This window comes from Rhinopithecus bieti, unplaced genomic scaffold (genome assembly GCF_001698545.2).
Source record: "Rhinopithecus bieti isolate Rb0 unplaced genomic scaffold, ASM169854v2 scaffold_986, whole genome shotgun sequence".
Taxonomy (NCBI): domain Eukaryota; kingdom Metazoa; phylum Chordata; class Mammalia; order Primates; family Cercopithecidae; genus Rhinopithecus; species Rhinopithecus bieti.
In genome coordinates, this window is record NW_016803218.1 from 1,028,161 (window position 1) to 1,046,661 (window position 18,501).

Sequence of the window (18,501 nt, forward strand, 5' to 3'; positions counted from 1 at the left end):
ATGGGAGAGACTGAAATGTATTAAAAGTGGGACAGAGGCCAGTGGGCTGAAACAGCTCTGGCCTCTGATTTGCCCACAGTCCTCATACAAGAAATTGCAACGTGGCCCGTTATCGTCAGATGCCTGGATTGCTCACCAGCTCACATTCCAGCACCTGGAAGCAACTCCTAAATTACACAACACAGAGGTGTCCTCTGAAGTCCCTGAATCCCAGAAAGGCTCTACCTCTTTAGCAAGGAGCAGCTCTTCACCTCTGGACAGAAGAAGGAGGAAACATAAGGGTATGTACCAAGAACTCTCTTCTTTCCTTAGTCAGTTATTCTTTTGTGAACTTATAGTTCACATCCCTGTGTTTCCCCCTTGAGAAGCTGTATACAGTGGGTCATGAGCTTAGTTCAGGAAAAGGCAGGCGACATGAAGCTTCCTTCTGTAAACTGAGTGCTGGCAGCCCAAACTCTGTGAGTTTCAAAGGTGGTCTGGCAAACCTTCCTCCCTTCTGATCCATCTCTCCATATGACCCCCTTTATTGCAACCATTCAGTTCCCTGTCATGGAGAAAATGCTGTCTCTTACATGCATTTAAGGAGGAAGGGGACATACTGGTGTTACTTCTCAGAGCTGAACTGCTGTAAAAGGGGGCATATTCTTTTACTTACTTTTCAAAGTAATTCTCCCTTGCCTATCAGCAAATGTCCAAGGAAGAAACAGATGGTCCACCTGAAATAATTGAGGAGTGTTTCATGAGGAGAATATTTACAAAGATGGACAGGGTTAAGGGAAAGAGACGATGCATGGGGAAGGACCCTAAGTAGCAATAGTGGAACACTGCTTCCTCTCCTAGGCTTAAAAGGACAGAAAAGGAGCAGTTACCATTAGGATCACAGCCATAGCTATGCTGTAGAGGCAGGAGAGGATGAGCAGGCAGGTGGTGAAGCCCTGCATTACCAACACACAGCCACACAGGCAGAGGGACAGGACGTGAAAATTCCAAATCACTCCCCTCCTGCCTTCTGGTCTCCTCCTGGTGTCTCCCATTGTTTCAGTGGAACCAGAAACCGAAAGGAAAATGATCCCACTGATGAGGTATGCAGAAGCCACCCTCTTGGAATGTCAAATAGGGTAGAGAAGAAGAAAAGCAAACCCTCATGGCAAATAAGACTATCCCTCCCAACTTCATATATCCTCCCACTTGCTGGGGCTTTTTTTCTTTAAATGTCATTGAATGTCTCATCTCATCTGTATCAGATTTTTTTTTTCATGTTTGGATAGTCTGTCTCTAGTGTCAATGTTATGAAGAATGATCTGCATTCACCAAGAATGCCTAGAAAATGCAATGTAATTTTAAAAAGAGAAAACATACTCCTTATTGTTAGAATATAAACTTAGCTACTCTAACAGAGACACAAAGTAGAAATATCTTCAATAAGAAAGTACAGTTGTCCTTCTATGTCAGTAGGTTCTGAATCCAGATTCAACAAACCACAGACAGAACATATTCCAAAAAAAGAAAGGAGAGAGGAGTTGCTAGGTACTGAAAAGGTACAAACTTTTCTTTTGTCATTATTTCCTAAAGAATACAGTATACCAACTGCTTACATAAATTTGCATTTCATTAGGTATTGTAAGTAATCTAGAAATGATTTAAAGTGTAAAGGAGAATGTTCTATGCAAATACTATGCCATTTTATATGAGGAAATCAAGCTTGGGTAGATTTTAGTGTATGCAGGAGCTCTATGACCAATCCTCTGTGGATACCCAGGAATGACTGTATTTAAGACCTGAGCTGGAAGCTCCAAGGCATCAGACATTGGGACTTCAAAAATTTTTGCTCCCCAGTGTCTAGAGAGGTGCCCTTATCCTTGTGATCCTACATGGTTCCCAGAAACATCAGCATTCCAGCCTGATGGAGAAGGAAGAGGGGAAGGAGAGGCTGTGCTCCTTCTATTGATCCCATGAGCCAGGACTTGCTTACATCACATCTACTCGCTTCCTATTGACCAGAACCTGGTCATATGATGTCATCCAGCTCCAGGAAAACTGGGATGTGGGTCCTTGTGCTGATTTTCAACTCTCAGATTTGTTATGTGACTGAGGAGGAAAATGAAGATTGGGGAAATCTAGCAGTTTCTTCGGCCCCTGATTGTCTCTGATTCTGTGCTCACATCCAGATTTTTCAGGAGCTCCTCAGAAGTAATAACTGATGGGGTAAACAGCAGTAGAGAAGTCTCATGCAGGGCTCCAGGGATGAGGGGCTGGTATTAGGTCTGCTCTTCATGGTGTGATCTCAGGAAGATCCTTTGATCTTTAAACCTCGGCTGCTTCTTATCTTATATGAGGATATTACAATAGATGGTCTTTGAGGAACACATGCTAAATGCTGGCGATGCTACAGTGAACCAGAACAGGCATGGCTTAGTGCTTAGGGCTTCAGGTTTCATGAGGAAGAGAAATATATCATACCCTAAAAATAGATGGACAACCTTTAAGTACCCTGATTGTGGATAACAGAGGTTCTAGTTTTCCTCCCATTTCCTAGACAACAAAGGCTGTGGCAGCTTGTCTCTTTAAGAGAGCTCATGATGGATGCACTCACTTCTAATGCTCCTCTGAACTCCCATAGGAGGGTGTGTCTTCTTTCCACTCTCAGGCCTCCTGCCCCTGTTTATCCTTGGGATTCCAGAGCAAAGGTGGCCTTTGTGATGCAGAAAAGTGCTCCTTGATTTCTTCCTAATTGGCTTTCACTCACCTCTATTTGGTTCCCTATTTGATTGCTTCTCATTCTCTCTCTATCTGGAGTTTTTTAGGTTAGGGGTTTTTTTTTTTTCACCCCATAATTTTGACTGCCAACTTGGATTAAATTTGAGAATGACTCCTCTGCTTTTTTCCTCTATCATGTATAATTGACTCACAGTGGTGCTGGGTCCAAAGGGCTGGCGAAAAGGGTAGACCTTGAAGCACCTCTGCTAGGTTCATATTCACACTGTGTAATGCCCAGGAAAAATACTCACCATTTTCGTGCTCCCATGCTATGCAATATGGGAATTAATACTAATTCCTACCCTCTAGGCTCTTGAGAGAATTAAAAGAGAGAATCCCTAATAAACTCTCAATCAGCTCCTGCTCTTAACCAAGATATGAGCTAGTCCTCTTTCACTAGTTGAAATCTACATGAACATCTCTCTTTACACTCCAAGCCCTGGACTCCCCTTATTTCCCCTCAAGGACTCCTCTCAAACAAATGTTTCCATCAACCAAGAAACTCTACCACAGGTCTCCTGGGAGACAGAATTGAGTAGGTTTGCATTGTGTACACCAGCAGAACACTTAGAAGTTCCCCCTAGATATTTCCACACTTCAATTACCTCCTTCAGTGGCTCTCAGACCTCAGCCGCACTTACTCTCTCCTCTCTCATATTGCTGAGCAAGTCAGCTCACACACACACACCCCACCCCCAACACTGTGTACAAAAATGCATCTAGGTGCTCAGCAAAGCCACACTGAGTCCTTATTTCAAAGGTACATCAGTGGTCAACTTCAGGTATTTGGGCACACACTGGTAATTTCTTTTAACACAGACAGAGCTGCCCACAAATAAAATTCTGATGAATGAAATTTTCTTCATCTCATTAAATGTGTGTGTTTGAATGCCTTTAACTGTGTTTTCATTTTATTTTCCATTTAATCCAAAGCTATCACTACCACGAGGCTCTTCATTCATGCATTCATTCACTGGATGGATATTTTTGCATAACGCAGAGTGTTGCACATGGAGCTAGGCACTGGGGATATAAAAAAATGCTCCTTTTATTCACTTTAAAAAGTGCCATGAAGGACACACTGAGCCATTTCCAGCCCAACAGGCCCAGGCAATTTCTAGCCCTTGTCTTCCTAGGACAAGTGTGACCTTGCCCTAGCAAGATGTCACATCTTCCTCTGATCAATGAGGGATGGTTTTCATTTTCGTCCATGGGTGACCACTCTTAGTCATGAGGGTGTCACAACCACCTTTTTGTCCATGTATCTAAATTCCTGCACCAGAGACAGAATTTCAGGTCCGGGACAGAGTAATGCTTGGGTCCACAATGCTGGCTGGTTGAGTGGGAATGTTTCAATCATAATGTTATTCTCATGTCAGTAGAGAATTTGTGTTGCAGTGGAAAGAGCCCAGGCTTCAGAGTCAGCAAAAATTGTATTTGAAACTGGATTTGTGGAATACCCACCTTTTGATAGGTGACTTATTCTCTACAAGCTTCTGTTTCTCTCCTCTGTAAAATGGGAACAGCAATTCACACACAGCAGAGTGGTAGTGAGAATCAGAGATGATATAGCTGGTGATCGCATCTGGTTTGTGTTCCCAGGAGCACCAGAGGAGGGTTTCTGAGCATGGATCCAACCATCTCAGCCTGGGGTACGGAACTTGCACCAATCCATGAGGCAGAGGAGACCCATACTCAACGTTGTGGCCTGGAAGTCCTGGTCCTCGCAGTACTGATCTTCATTACCAAGCTGGTCGGGCTGGCAGGAAATGCAGTTTTGCTCTGGCTCCTGGGCTTCCACATGCAGTCTAACACCTTCTCCCTCTACATCCGCAACCTGGCCGGGGCTGACTTCCTCTTCTTCTTCTTCCAGATTTTAGAAATCATGGAGTTCTATAATAACTTCTTCCACCCCATCTTCGTCTATTTCCCTATGTTCCTCAACACTATGACCACCCTTGCCTATGTTACAGGCATGAGCATGCTGAGTGCAATCAGCACTGAGTGCTGCCTGTCTATCCTGTGGCCCATCTGGTACCACTGTCATCACCCGAGACACCTGTCATGTGTGCCCTGTTCTGGGCCCTGTCCCTGATGCTGAGCATGTTAAAGGGGATATTCCGTAGCTTTCTAATGAGCTTTCATGACTATCATTGTTGTCCCATGTTAAATTTCATCATAGTTGCAGGGGTGATTTTTTTATGTGTGGTTCTCTGTGGGTCCAGCCTGACCCTGCTGGTCAGGATCCTCTATGGCTCCCGGCAGATGCCACTGACCAGGCTGTATATGACCATCCTGCTCACAGTGCTGGTCTTCCTCCTCTGCGGCCTGCCCTTTGGCATTCAGTGGTTCCTATTATACTGGATCCAGAAGGATTTTCATGACTTACCCTGTCTTGTTCTTCTAGTTTCTGATGTCCTGTCCTCTCTTAACAGCAGTGCCAATCCATCATTTACTTCTTCATGGGATCCTTTAGGCAGCATCAAAATTGGCAGAACCTGAAGCTGGTTCTCCAGAGGGCTCTGCAGGACACACTTGAGGTGGATGAAAGTTTAAGGGCAGCTTCCTGAGGAAACCCTGGAGCTGTCGGGAAGCAGATTGGAGCAATGAGGAAGAGCCTCTGCCCTGTCAGTCAGACGGGACTTGAGAGCAACACTACCTTGCCATCCTTGACAATTGTAAGCGTTTTTCTCATCCTTGTGCCTCTGAAATGCCCCAGTGATTCCCCAGTATCTTCAAATAGCTTTTAATCTCACATTTCTAGTTTTACTCAGAGAAACCAGTAGTTTGAAGGTACAATGTTTAGATTCCTCTTTGCATTACCAATAAATTTATCCCATTTTCTTCCATTGAATTTTTTTCTACTGAAAACTTTTTTTTGCAATTTTCATTAAAATGGAAAGAATTCCAGTCCAAAACTGAAAATTCTGCTTTCTAATTGTTTCCTATGTGACAGTATCAAAAAGGAAGATTCCTTATTTATCTCTCAGACTATGTTCCCTTCTATAATTGGAGGCATTGCTGCAGGTAGGAAGCTCAATTCTGGATTAGTAAGCTCTGGTGCCTCTAAATTTTATTGAATTCTCAGATATAAGGGAAAATAACGTCCTTAGAAACAGATTCTCTGTATTCATAAAAACAGTCTCAGAAATTGGTTTTATGAAAAGTCCTGTGCTGTGATTTGTGCACGGCATGGTGACCCGTTTCCCTTGGTTTCCAGTAAAGATCACCATGGCCCCTTCCCCTTGAGAACTACTAAGTGGTTATTTAGCTCTTCCTTGACCAAGGAATCCATGTAGAGTCTATAAATATGTCACACCAGTTCTAATTTGGCCATTTACAACCTCAGTATTGGTTTCAAAGTGGAAATTATCTTGAAAACATTGATTATTCACTTATAGATTCCTTCTGTTGTAGGAGAATCTTAGATACTTCCTGTTTTTGTACCAATTGTTCTGGCTCTAACTTTTAGTTAGTTTTATGGCCAGTCACCATTAGAAGCAAGACTGAAAACTTCTGACCTTTCCTTAATAATGTCAATTACAGTATCTGGATAATAGCTTAGCATGGCTACAGAATTCTAATACATGCTGTAATCTAGATGAACCTTGAGAACATTGTGCTAAGCGAAATAAGCCAGATGCAAAAGAACAATATTGTTAAGTTCAAATTTTTCAGATATCCAAGCTAGGAAAACTGGTAAACATAGAAAATAGATTAGGAGGAGCCAAATGGCAGAGGATGGGGAGAATGTGTAGTTATTATTTAACGAGCACAAAATTTCTGTTTGGGTAACAAAAAGTTCTTAAAAGAGAGAGTAGTAATAGTTTTATCTCATTGCCAATATACTTAATGTCACTGAGTTGTACTCTCAAGATGATTAAATTAGTAAAATTTATGTTATGGAAATTTTACCACAGTTTAATATATTTAATTATGAAAACTTAGAATCAGTGCAAAATTAAAGATTATTCTGTCCCAGTGGTCACCCCATCCACAGACAACTCAAGCAGACAGAAGAAACCATTAAGAGAATTCACTACAACATCACAGTGGGCTCTCTGTTGCTCACAGGCAGCGAGACTGCCCCTCAGATTGGTCCTCACAGAAGAGAGCTGACAAATGACATTTGAGTACTCAGCAGACAATACAAAGTAGCTGTGAAAGCAATAAGAAGTCTATAGTTTTCCATTTTTCAAAAATATATATATTTATTGATGGCTCCTGTAACACTGTTCAGCACATAGAACTCATGCCTCCTCAATCCAGTTCCATTGCTCTTCCAGGCCCAGCGCTTTGCTGATTCTGTATTCTATATGTCCTCCCTTAATTTGCAAATGGCGTATTAGGACTTGGCTGTAGAGGGTGTAAGGAAGCTGGAAGACAGTGCTTGCAGCCAGTGTTCCAGGCATGGGTTTTTGATGTGATGTCATCAGTTCAGACTGGAGGTTATTAGGAGAGTCCACCCTGAGAGTCTCTGATATCATCAATTGTACAGCTTCAGCTAACAATTTTGTCCATAGGGAGGAGCTCCGGAGAGAAATTTCACCTGGCGATTGAACAAAAGACTGTTGGTGTTCACCTGGGCAACTGGTTATTTTGATGTAGGCGATATTCCTTTTTGTTTTACTGCAAGAAAACTTTAAGCTCCTGAAGCTTACTTTCAGCCCCCGAAGGCCATTCTGGACTCACTTGGCCCCACACATTGCTCTGTTATAGCACTTAGAAGAGTGTACTTGAATGATTTGTCTTCATGCCTTGCTTTTCAACCACACTGTAAGGTCTTTAAGAGCAGAAAACACTTTTTTGAATTTGTAGTGCCACAGACTAGATGTGGAATTTACAAGATGCTCAGCAACTATTTTTCTCAAGCAGCTCCCACCTAAAAATCACAGGGTTGTCCAGCATCTTGCAAAGGCTGGCTCAGTCACCAGGTCTCACTGGAGCTCCTACAGGTACCTCCCACTCAAGAGAACAGAGCGTCCTCTGCAGTTGGTTATCCTGAGAACAGCTCTGCCCTTTCATTGCAGGTCTGCTCACTGCCTCTGGGGAGAAGAAAGTGGGGAAAGGGGATGCAGGAGTCTGCGCACAAGCTGCCTTCTTTCCAAGGCCAATGATATCATTTCCTCTCAATTACGTGTCAAGGAAGAGCATGCAGGACATCCAAGAGTTTCCTCCAGGAAGAAAGAAATGATATGAAAGTCCCTAATGGCACTTTTGGGGAGCTGTCATTCATGAATATTTTTATGCATTAATTCAACAAGCATTCAAACCTAATTCATTAGGCACTGTGCTGGTTCTACATACATTTAAACACCTTTCAAATACATCTCTGGATAACAGACTCTATTTGTATAGCCAATCCTATTCAGTACATCTAGAAAATACATTGATTGCTGCTGAGTAAGGGCTGAGCCTTCATGGCCATTCACTGATGCTCTAGTACACCTGGACTCAAAAGCACTGAGTCATCAGATTCACAAGAACCAGTTGGATCTGTTTTCTGTCCTGCATATGGCGATTAGACTTGCCAACATAATTACCTAATTTATGAATATATGACATATCAATGAAATACAAGTTAAAAGAAGAATCATGGTTTCAATAAAAACTAATGTGAATGCTTAAAGGAACAGAAAAGCAAGTCCCAAAGTTACTGTTAGTGCATTAGGTGTAAGCCTCCCTACTAAACAAGACTAAATAAAGACGAACACCACTGAAAAATGTTCTCAGAGAGAATGCCATACATCCAATGTTAAGATCTACACTTAAGCAAATCCAAACTGGAAATCAGACAGTGATTGATAGTTATGTGTTCTGTAAAACAGACAGAGTAGAATTCTATTTGCTGAATCCTCCACAATGGAAAGTCCTTCAGACTAGTTATTTCATAGTGAATGAATTCTAGATAAAAATGAAATATTCAGGTGGGGGACTAGGGGAGGGATAGCATTAGATGATGGGTTGATGGGTGCAGCAAACCACTATGGGACGTGTATACCTATGTAACAAACCTGCACATTCTGCACACGTATCCCAGAACTTAAAGTATAACTTAAAAAATTTTTTTAATGAAAATACATCCAAAGCAAAAAAAATTAAATATTCATCTTACAAATGTATCCTTTTTTATAATTGATTATTACCAGACATTTTCAATTAACCTATCCACCTACAGTCTTCAATGTATCATTAAGTGGACTTTTCATACCAGTGTCTCTTACTCATTCTTCTGTTCACTATATAAATATGTACTGAGCATCTTCTATTTTCTAGCTTGCATTCCAGACACAGGGGAGTCAAAAACAACATACCCACCATCACATTTGGATTAGAGAAGCATGCTCTTGACCACCTAGAAAGTATGAAAGCATCCCCCCACCCCCATTAAGAGATGAGACTCCCATGGGGGATGGGCTAATTACAAGATGAGCTGATTGGTTTTGGGTTGTGCTACAATGAAACACGTAGTAGAATCATTGCACTCTCTTCTCCAGTAACATTTCCCTCTTTCTGGGAGGATCCAGGATCCAGTATAAAAATGTGACCCTTAATTTGGAGGATCTGTTTTGGCCTTCCAGCTGTGCCCGCTTATTAGGCCCCAGAAACTGCAAGCTTTTCTGGCCCTGCTTCTCTGAGGACTCCACTCTGAAGTCAGTAATCCGATTAAGAAACTTAAAAACTGGCAAATGAAAACTCTTACAACTGAATCTTCTTCTGTCTGTATGTTCCAGTGATGGTTATATGTGAAACAGCTCTGATTAATTGGATTAAAAATCAGCAATTACTTGACAAAGGGAAAAATGGCAGATAAGAGGCAGGACTAATACTCAGCTCCCACTCAAGTAGACAGAATGTGTGTGGAGACTCACATCATGAACTCTGCTCCAAGAACCACCACAGGAACATGCCAAAGAAAAAAAAAAAGAATTCACAGACCCTTTGAAAGAAGCAGTTTGCCACTGCAAACTCTGTGAAATATCCAGAAAACTGTGTGAGAGGGGGAAAGTCCACCTCTGAATGCGCATCCTCACTAGAGAATTTGAAAATCCAAATCACAGGAGAAGGGTTTAACCTTACCTAGAGCTGAAAGGTAAGATTTAGAATTCAGAAAGTAGACCAAAATATAAAAGTAGAAGAAGCGGTGAAAACAGCCTTGTAGGCACGTCCGGTCCCCAGGGAAGCCATTTCTGACCTTATCTCACAGGGGTCCTTGGGGAGAACTGCCAGTGGTATTGGGGAAGGACCGCAGGGAGAAGGATACTTCTAGCTACTTTGTAATAAATTCAACTGAGTGTGAATTTTTCTGTGCAGGATCCAGGGGTGGGAAGCAAACGGGAAGTGCAGATATGAACACGGAAGCCACAGCAGGTGGAGAGGGGTGAAGGCTGAAAGCCCTGCTTTCTCAGTGGGGAGGCTGTAGTCTGGGACAATATCTCAGCTCTGCTCACCAGCTGCTTGGATAAAAAGTCAGTGCTATTGGTGAGGCACAGTGAATGTCAGACTGGCCTTGATGGCTGCGTAGAAACTGGGGGAGGCCTGTCACTGCCAGCTTTCCTGCACATCCCTGGAAACCTGTATGATACAGCATAGGCCACAATAATCCCCTTTGGAATATAACTCCATTGGCCTGAGAACCACCCCCTATTCTTCACAGTGGCTGCAGCAAGCCCTATCCAAGGAGAGCCTGAGCTCAGACGCACCTAACCCTGCCCCCACCCGATGGTCTTTCTCTACCCTGGTAGCCAAAGACAAAAGACACAAACTCGTGGGAGCTCTATGGCCCCACTGATCACATGAGAAACCTGAATATTTATCCAAACAACCTTAGGGCAATTTCATATCCCCACTATCCTATCACACCTGATGCTCTCTTAAAAGTGCTGCCTCCTGGCTGGTAGCCAACCAACTGAAGCCATTACAGCAACTCATAAAAGAAAAACCCTGCTCCAAGAGAGGAGAAAACAACAGCTAATTCCACCACCTGCAGCATCCTGGATACCAGAGGTTCTGAGTCTGCCCACATGAGAATTTCACTGCTAGCACATCCAGCATTCCAGAAAACCAGCACACTAAACAAAACTACAACAAGGACTCCCACAGAGTTCGCTTCACTCCCCTGCCACCTCCACCAGAGCAGGTGCTAGTATCCATGGCTGAGAGACCTGAAGACAGATCACATCACAGGACTCTTTATAGACACTCCCCAGTACTAACCCAGAGCCCAGTAGTTAAACCCAGAAGAACAATAACAATCACTGCAGTCTGCCTCTCAGGAAGCCCCATCCCTAGGGGAAAGGATAGAGCACCACGTCAAGGGAGCACGCTATGGGACAAAAGAATCTAAACAGCAGACCTTGAGCCCCAGATCTTTCCAAATGAGGAGGAACCAGAAAAACATTTCTGGTAATATGACAAAACAAGGTTCTACAGCTCTCCTAAAAGATCACACTAGCTCGCCAGCAGTGAATCCAAACCAAGAGAAAATCTCTGAAATACCAGCAACAGAATTCAGAAAGTCAATTATTAAGCTACTCAACAAGGCACCAGAGAAAGGTGAAAAACATATTAAAGAGATTTCTAAAATAATATTGAGTATGGACCAAAAAAAAAAAAAATCCAAAGAAATAAACACGATAAAAAACAATATAAGCTTCTGGAAATAAAGGACACATTTAGAGAAATGCAAAACACACTGGAAAGTTTCAACAATAAAATTGAACAATAAGAAAAAAGTACTTCAGAGTTCGAAGACAAGGCTTTTGAATTAACCCAACCCAATAAAGACAAAGAAAAAGAATTTTTAAAAAATGATCAAATCCTCCAAGAAATTTGGAATTATGTTAAATGACCAAACCTAAAAACAATTGGAGTTCCCAAGAAAGAAGAGAAATCTAAAAGTTTGGAAAATTTATCTGAGGGAATAATCAAGGAAAACTTCCCTGGCCTGGCTAGAGATCTAGACATCCAAATACAAGAAGTTCAAAAAACACCCGTGAAATTCATCACAAAAAGATCATCACCTAGGCACATAGTCTTCAGGTTATCAAAAGTGAAGATGAAGGAAAGAACCTTAAGAGTTTTGAGGTAAAAGAGTCAGGTAACCAATAAATGAAAACGTATCAAATTAACAGCATATTTCTCAGCAGAAACCTTACAAGCTAGAAAGGATTGGAGCCCTATTTTTAGCCTCCTTAAGCAAAACAATTACCAGGCAGGAATATTGTATCCAATGAAACTAAGCTTCATAAATGAAGAAAAGACATAGTCTTTCAGACAAATAAATGCTGACAGATTGTGCCACTACCAAACCAGCACTACAAGAACTGCTGAAAAGAGCTCTAAATCTTCAAATAAAACATTGTAGTGCACCAAAATAGAACCTTCTTAGAGATTAAATCTCACAGGAACTATAAAATGATAACACAATGAAAAAAAAAAAAGACATGCAGGCAACAACTAGCATGATGAATAGAATAGCACCTTACATCTCAATACTAACACTGAATATAAATGACTTAAATGCTCCATTTAAAAGGTACAGAATGGCAGAATGGATAAGAATTCATCAACCAACTATCTGCTGTCTTCAAGAAACTTACCTAACACATAAAACTCACAGAAACCTACAGTAAAGCAGTGGAATAAGATAGTCCACTCAAAGGGACACTATAAGTGAGCAGGAGGAGCTATTCTTACATCAGACAAAACAGACTTTAAAGCAACAACAGTTAGAAAAGACAAAGAGAGATATTATATAATGATAAAAGGTCTATTCCAACAGGAAAATATCACAATCCAAAATATATATACACCTAACACCGGAACTCCCAAGTTTATAAAACAGTTACCACCAGACTTAAGACTTGAGTTAGATGGCAACACAATAATAGTGCGGAACCTCAATAGTGCTCCACTGACAGCACTAGACAGGTCATCAAGACAGAAAGTCAACAAAAAAACAATGGATTTAAACTATACCCTAGGCCTTGCGTGGTGGCTCACGCCTGTAATCCCAGCATTTTGGGAAGCTGGGGCGGGTGGATTGCATGAGCTGAGGAGTTTGCGACCAGCCTGGGCAACATGGTGAAACCCTGTCTCTACTAAAATACAAAAAATTAGCCAGGCGTGGTGGCATGCACTTGTAGTCCCAGCTACTTGGGAGGCTCATGCAGGAGAACTGCTTGAACCCAGTAGGTCGAGGTTGCAGTGAGCCAAGATCATGCCACCACACTCTAGCCTGGAAAATAGAGTGAGACTCCATCTCAAAAAAATAACAATAATGAATAAATAAAATAAAATAAAATAAAAAACTATACCCTAGAACTAATGGATTAACGATATTCACAGAAGGTTCTACCCAACATTTGCAGAATATACATTCTATTCATCAGCACATGGAACATTCTCCAAGATAGACCATATGATAGGCCTCAAAACAAGTCTCAATAAATTTAAGAAAATTGAAATTATATCAAGTATCCTTTCAGACCACAATGGAATAAAATTGGAAATCAACTCCAAAAGGAACCTTCAAAACCATGCAAAAACATGGAAGCTAACTAACCTGCTCCTGAATGATCAATGGGTCAACAATGAAATCAAGATGGAAATTTAAAAATTCTATGAACTAAATGATAATAGTGACACAACCTATCAAAACCTCTGGACTACAGCAAAAGTGGTGCTAAGAGTAAAGTTCATAGCATTAAATGCATACATCAAAATGTCTGAAACAGCACAAATAGACAATCTAAGGTTACACCTCAAGGAACTAGAGAAGTAAGAACAAACTAAACCCAAACCAAGCAGAAGAAAAGAAATAAAAATAATCAGAGCAGAAGTAAATGAAACAAACAAACTAACAAACAAACAACAAAAGAAAAAAACAAAAGCTGGTTCTTTGAAAACATAAACAAAATTGATATACCATTAGCAAGGTTAACCAAGGAAAGAACAAAGAAGATTCAAATAAACTCAATTAGAAATGAAACAGGAGATATTACAACCAATACCACAGAAATACAAAAGATCATTCAAGGCTACTGTGATCACCTTTACATGTGCAAACTAGAAAACCTAGAAGATATGCCTAAATTCCTGGAAATATACAAACCTCCTAGATTAAACTAGGAGGAATAGAAACTCTGAACAGACCCAAAAGAAGCAGTGAGATTGAAATAAAAATTAAAAGGGCATTGTCAACAAAAAAGTACAGGAGGAGACATATTCATAGCTGAATTCTATCAGATATTCAAAGAATTGGTACTCCTGAAACTATTCCAAAATATAGAGAAAGAGGGAATCCTACCTAAAGCATTGTATGAAGCCAGTGTCACCTTAATACCAAAACCAGGAAAGGGCGTAACAAAAAAGGAACTACAGACCAGTATCCTTCATGAATATAGATGCAAAGATCCCCAACAAAATACTAACTAACCCAATCCAACAGTGTATCAAGAAGATAATCCACCATTGTCAAGTGCATTACATAGGTTAACATACACAAGGCAATAAATGTGATACATCACATAAACAGAATTAAAAACAAAAATCACACGATTATCTCAATAGAAGCTGTAAAAGCATTTGATAAAATTTAGCACCCTTTATTATTAAAACCTTCAGCAAAATTGTCATAGAAAGGACATACCTTAATGTAATTAAAACCATCTATGACAACCCCACAGCCAACATTATACTGAATGGAGAAAAGTTGAAAACATTCTCCCTGAGAACTGGAACAAGACAAGGATGCCCACTTTCACCACTTCTATTCAGCGTAGTACTGGAAGCTTTAGGCGGAGCAATCAGACAAGAGAAAGGAATCAAGACCATCCAAATCAATAAACAGGAAGTCAAACTGTCCCTGTTCACTGATGATATGATTGTATACCCAGAAAACCCTAAAGACTCATCCAGAAAACTCCTAGAATTGATACATAAATTCAGTAAAGTTTCAAGATACGAATTCAACGTACACAAATCAGTAGCAATGCTATACACCAACAGTGACCAAGCTGAGAATCAAATCAAGAACTCAAACACTTTTACAATAGATGTAAAAAAAATACTTAGGAATATACCTACCCAAGGAGGTGAAAGACCTCTACAAGGAAAACTGTAAAACACTGCTGAAATCATAGGTGACACAAACAAATGGAAACACATCCCATGCTCATGGAAGGGTAGAATCAATATTGTGAAAATTACCATACTGCCAAAGCAATCTAAAAATTCATTGCAATTCCCACCAAAATATCATCATCATTCTTCTCAGAACTAGAAAAAAACAATTCTAAAATTAATATGGAAACAAACAAAAAAACCCCACATAGCCAAAGCAAAACTTAGCAAAAAGAACAAATCTGGAGGCATCACATTACCCATCTTCAAACTGCACTACAAAGCTATAGTCACCAAAGCAGCATGGCACTGGCATACAACTAGGCACATAGACAAATGGAAAAGAAGAAAGAATCCAGAAATAAAGCCAAATACTTACAGCCAACTGATTTTTGACAAAGCTAACAAAAACATAAAGTGGGGATTGACAGAGTCTCGCTCTGTCCACCAGGCTGGAGTGCAGTGGCCGGATCTCAGCTCACTGCAAGCTCCGCCTCCCGGGTTTACGCCATTCTCCTGCCTCAGCCTCCCCAGTAGCTGGGACTATAGGCACCCGCCACCGCGCCCGGCTAATTTTTTGTATTTTTGGTAGAGACGGGGTTTCACCGTGGTCTCGATCTCCTGACCTCGTGATCTGCCCGCCTCGGCCTCCCAAAGTGCTGGGATTACAGGCGTGAGCCAACGCGCCTGGCCGAAAAGACACCCTTTTAACAAATGGTGCTGAGATAATTGGCAAGCCACATGTGGAAGAATGAAACTGAACCATCATCTCTCACCTTCTACAAAAATCAACTCCAGATGGATCAAAGACTTAAATCTAAGACCTAAAACAATAAAAATTCTAGAAGATAACATCAGAAAAATGCTTCTAGACATTCGCTTAGGCAAAGACTTCATGGCCAAGAACCCAAAAGTAAATGCAACAAAAGCAAAACTGAATAGATGGCACTTAATTAAACTAAAAAGCTTTAACACAGCAAAAGCAATTGTCAGCAGAGCAAACAGACAACCCACTGAGTGAGAGAAAATCTTCACAAACTAAGCATCTGACAAAGGACTAATATTCACAATCTACAAGGAACTCAAACAAATAAGCAAGAAGAAAGCAAACAATCCCATCAAAAAGTGGGCTGAAAGCACAAATAGACAATTCTGAAAAAAAGAGATGCAAATGGCCAACAAACACAGGAAAAAATGCTTAACATCATTAATGATCAGGGAAATGCAAATCAAAAACCATGTTGCAATACCACCTTACTCCTGCAAGAATGGCCGTAATTTAAAAATCTAAAAATAGTATATGTTGGTGGGGATGTGGTGAAAATGGAACACTTTTGGACTGCTGGTGGGAATGTAAACTAGCACAAGAACTATGGAAAATAGTGTGGAAATTTCTTAAAGAAGTAAAAGTGGATCTACCATTTCATCCAGCAATCCCGTTAAATATATAAAAATATATAATATATATATACTATATATTTAATATATATATATTTATATACCATGGAATAGTACTCAGCTATGAAAAGGAATAAAATAATGGCATTCACAGCAAACTAGATGGAATTGGACACATTATTCCAACTGAGGTAACTCAGAAATGGAAAACAAAACATCATATGTTCTCACTTACAAGTGGGAGCTAAGCTGTGAGGATGTAAAGGCATAGAATAATGTAAGGAACTATGGAGACTTGGGGGGAAGGATGGAAGAGGGACAAGGGATAAAAGACTACACATTGGGTGTAGTGTACTCTGCTCAGGTGATAGGTGCAGCAAAATCTCAGAAATTACCACTAAATAACTTATCCATGTAAGCAAACACCACCTGTTCCCCCAAAAGCCCATTGAAATAAAAATAATAACAATAAATGATTTAACTTCACAGAACTTAAAAAAAGTTCAATGTTCAGAGTTGATAATAGTAAAAGAATTTAGAATAAAATGTGCAGCAAGTGGTAGCCTCTGGACAATGGCATTCTAGACATTCACTTTGCATACACTTCTCTAGCATTTGGAAAGAAAGTATACACATGAATATATCAATACTATGATAAAGAAAGCACCAAAACATGGTGTCAGGCCATTGTCAGCCTTGATGATCCCATGATCTACTTTTTTCTTTAGTTATAAAGCTTCATAATGAAAGTTCACATTGCTTAATGTGATACCTAGGCCCATAATTGATTTTCAAAATCAGGACAGCAATTACTTACAGGAAGTTGAACAAGATGGGATGTGATGGGAGAGGCTGATACGTATTGGATATGGGACAGAGGCCAAGAATCATCTCAGTTAGGATTTGTGCCTCAAATACCTCTGGCCTCTGATTTGTCGACAGTCCTCATAAAGGAAATAAGGAGTTTGTCCAGCATCTTCATAAGCCTGGGTTGCTAACCAGCTTTCATTTCAGCTCCTGTAGGCATCTCCTGAATTAAGTAACACAGAAAAGTCCTCTGAAGTCACTGAATCCCAGAAAGGCTCTCCACCTTTAGCACAAGAGGAGTCTTCACCACAGGACAAAAGAAGGAACCATAAGGGTAAGTACCAAGAACTGTCTTCTTCCATAGTCAGTTATGGTTTTTGCTATAAGATCATGTCCCTGTGCTTCCACCTTGGTGCTACATGCAGGGGTCATGAGCTTGTTTCAGGAAAAGACAAGAGACATGAAGCTTCCTTTTGGAAACTGAATGCTGCCAACCCAAATTGTGTGAGTTCCAAATGGGGTCCCCCTTCCGATTTATCTCCCCATATCACCTCCTTCATTCCCATCACTCAATCTGCTCTCCTGGAGAGAATGCTGCCTCTTACATTCATTTAAGGAGTAAGGGGACATGAAGACATTTCTTCCCAGAGTTGAACTGCTGTAGAGCCGATTTTATTGTTTCACTTCCTTTTTAAATTTATTTTTCTTTACTTATCTGGAAAGGACCAAGGGAGTTATAGATAGTTGAAACTGAAATAATTAAGGAGTGTTTCATGAGGAAAGTATTTACAAAGATGCACAGGGTTAAGGGAAAGAGACAAGGCATGGGTCAGCACCTTAAGCAGCAATACATAGGGGAGCACTACTTCCTGCCGTAGGCTGAAAGGGACAGGGAAGGAGCGATTACCATTGTCGCCATAGCCATAGCTGTAGCCATAGGGGTGGAAGAACATGAGCAGGCAGGTGGAGAAGCCCTGCATGGCCAACACACAACCACACAGGCTGATATGGTTTGGATCTATGTCCCCACCCAAATCTCATGCTGGTTGTAATTCCCAATGTTGAACGGAGGGCCTGGTGGGAGATGATTATTAGATCATGGGAATGGTTTCGCATGAATGTTTTAACACCATCCCCCTTTGGTATTGTTGTTGTGACACTGATGAGTTCTCATGAAATCTAATTGTTTAAAAGCGTGTGGCACCTCCTCCCTCTCTCTTTTGCTCCTGCTCTCACCATGTGAGATGCCTCGCTCCCCCTTTGCCTTTCACCAGGATAGGAAGCTTCCTGAAGCCTCCCCTAAAGTGGCAGCTGCTATGCTTCCTGTACAGCCTGTAGAGCCATGAGCCAATTAAACCTGTTTTCTTCATAAATTTCTCAGTCTCAGGTATTTCTTTTTAGCAATGCAAGAAG

The 18,501-nt window shown here is 40.9% G+C and overlaps 1 pseudogene; it reads left to right on the top strand.

Annotated features, from left to right (window-relative positions):
- Positions 1-723: 723 nt before the first annotated feature.
- On the top strand, positions 724-6,272 carry LOC108528426 (mas-related G-protein coupled receptor member X1-like; annotated as a pseudogene).
- The last annotated feature ends 12,229 nt before the right edge of the window (positions 6,273-18,501 follow it).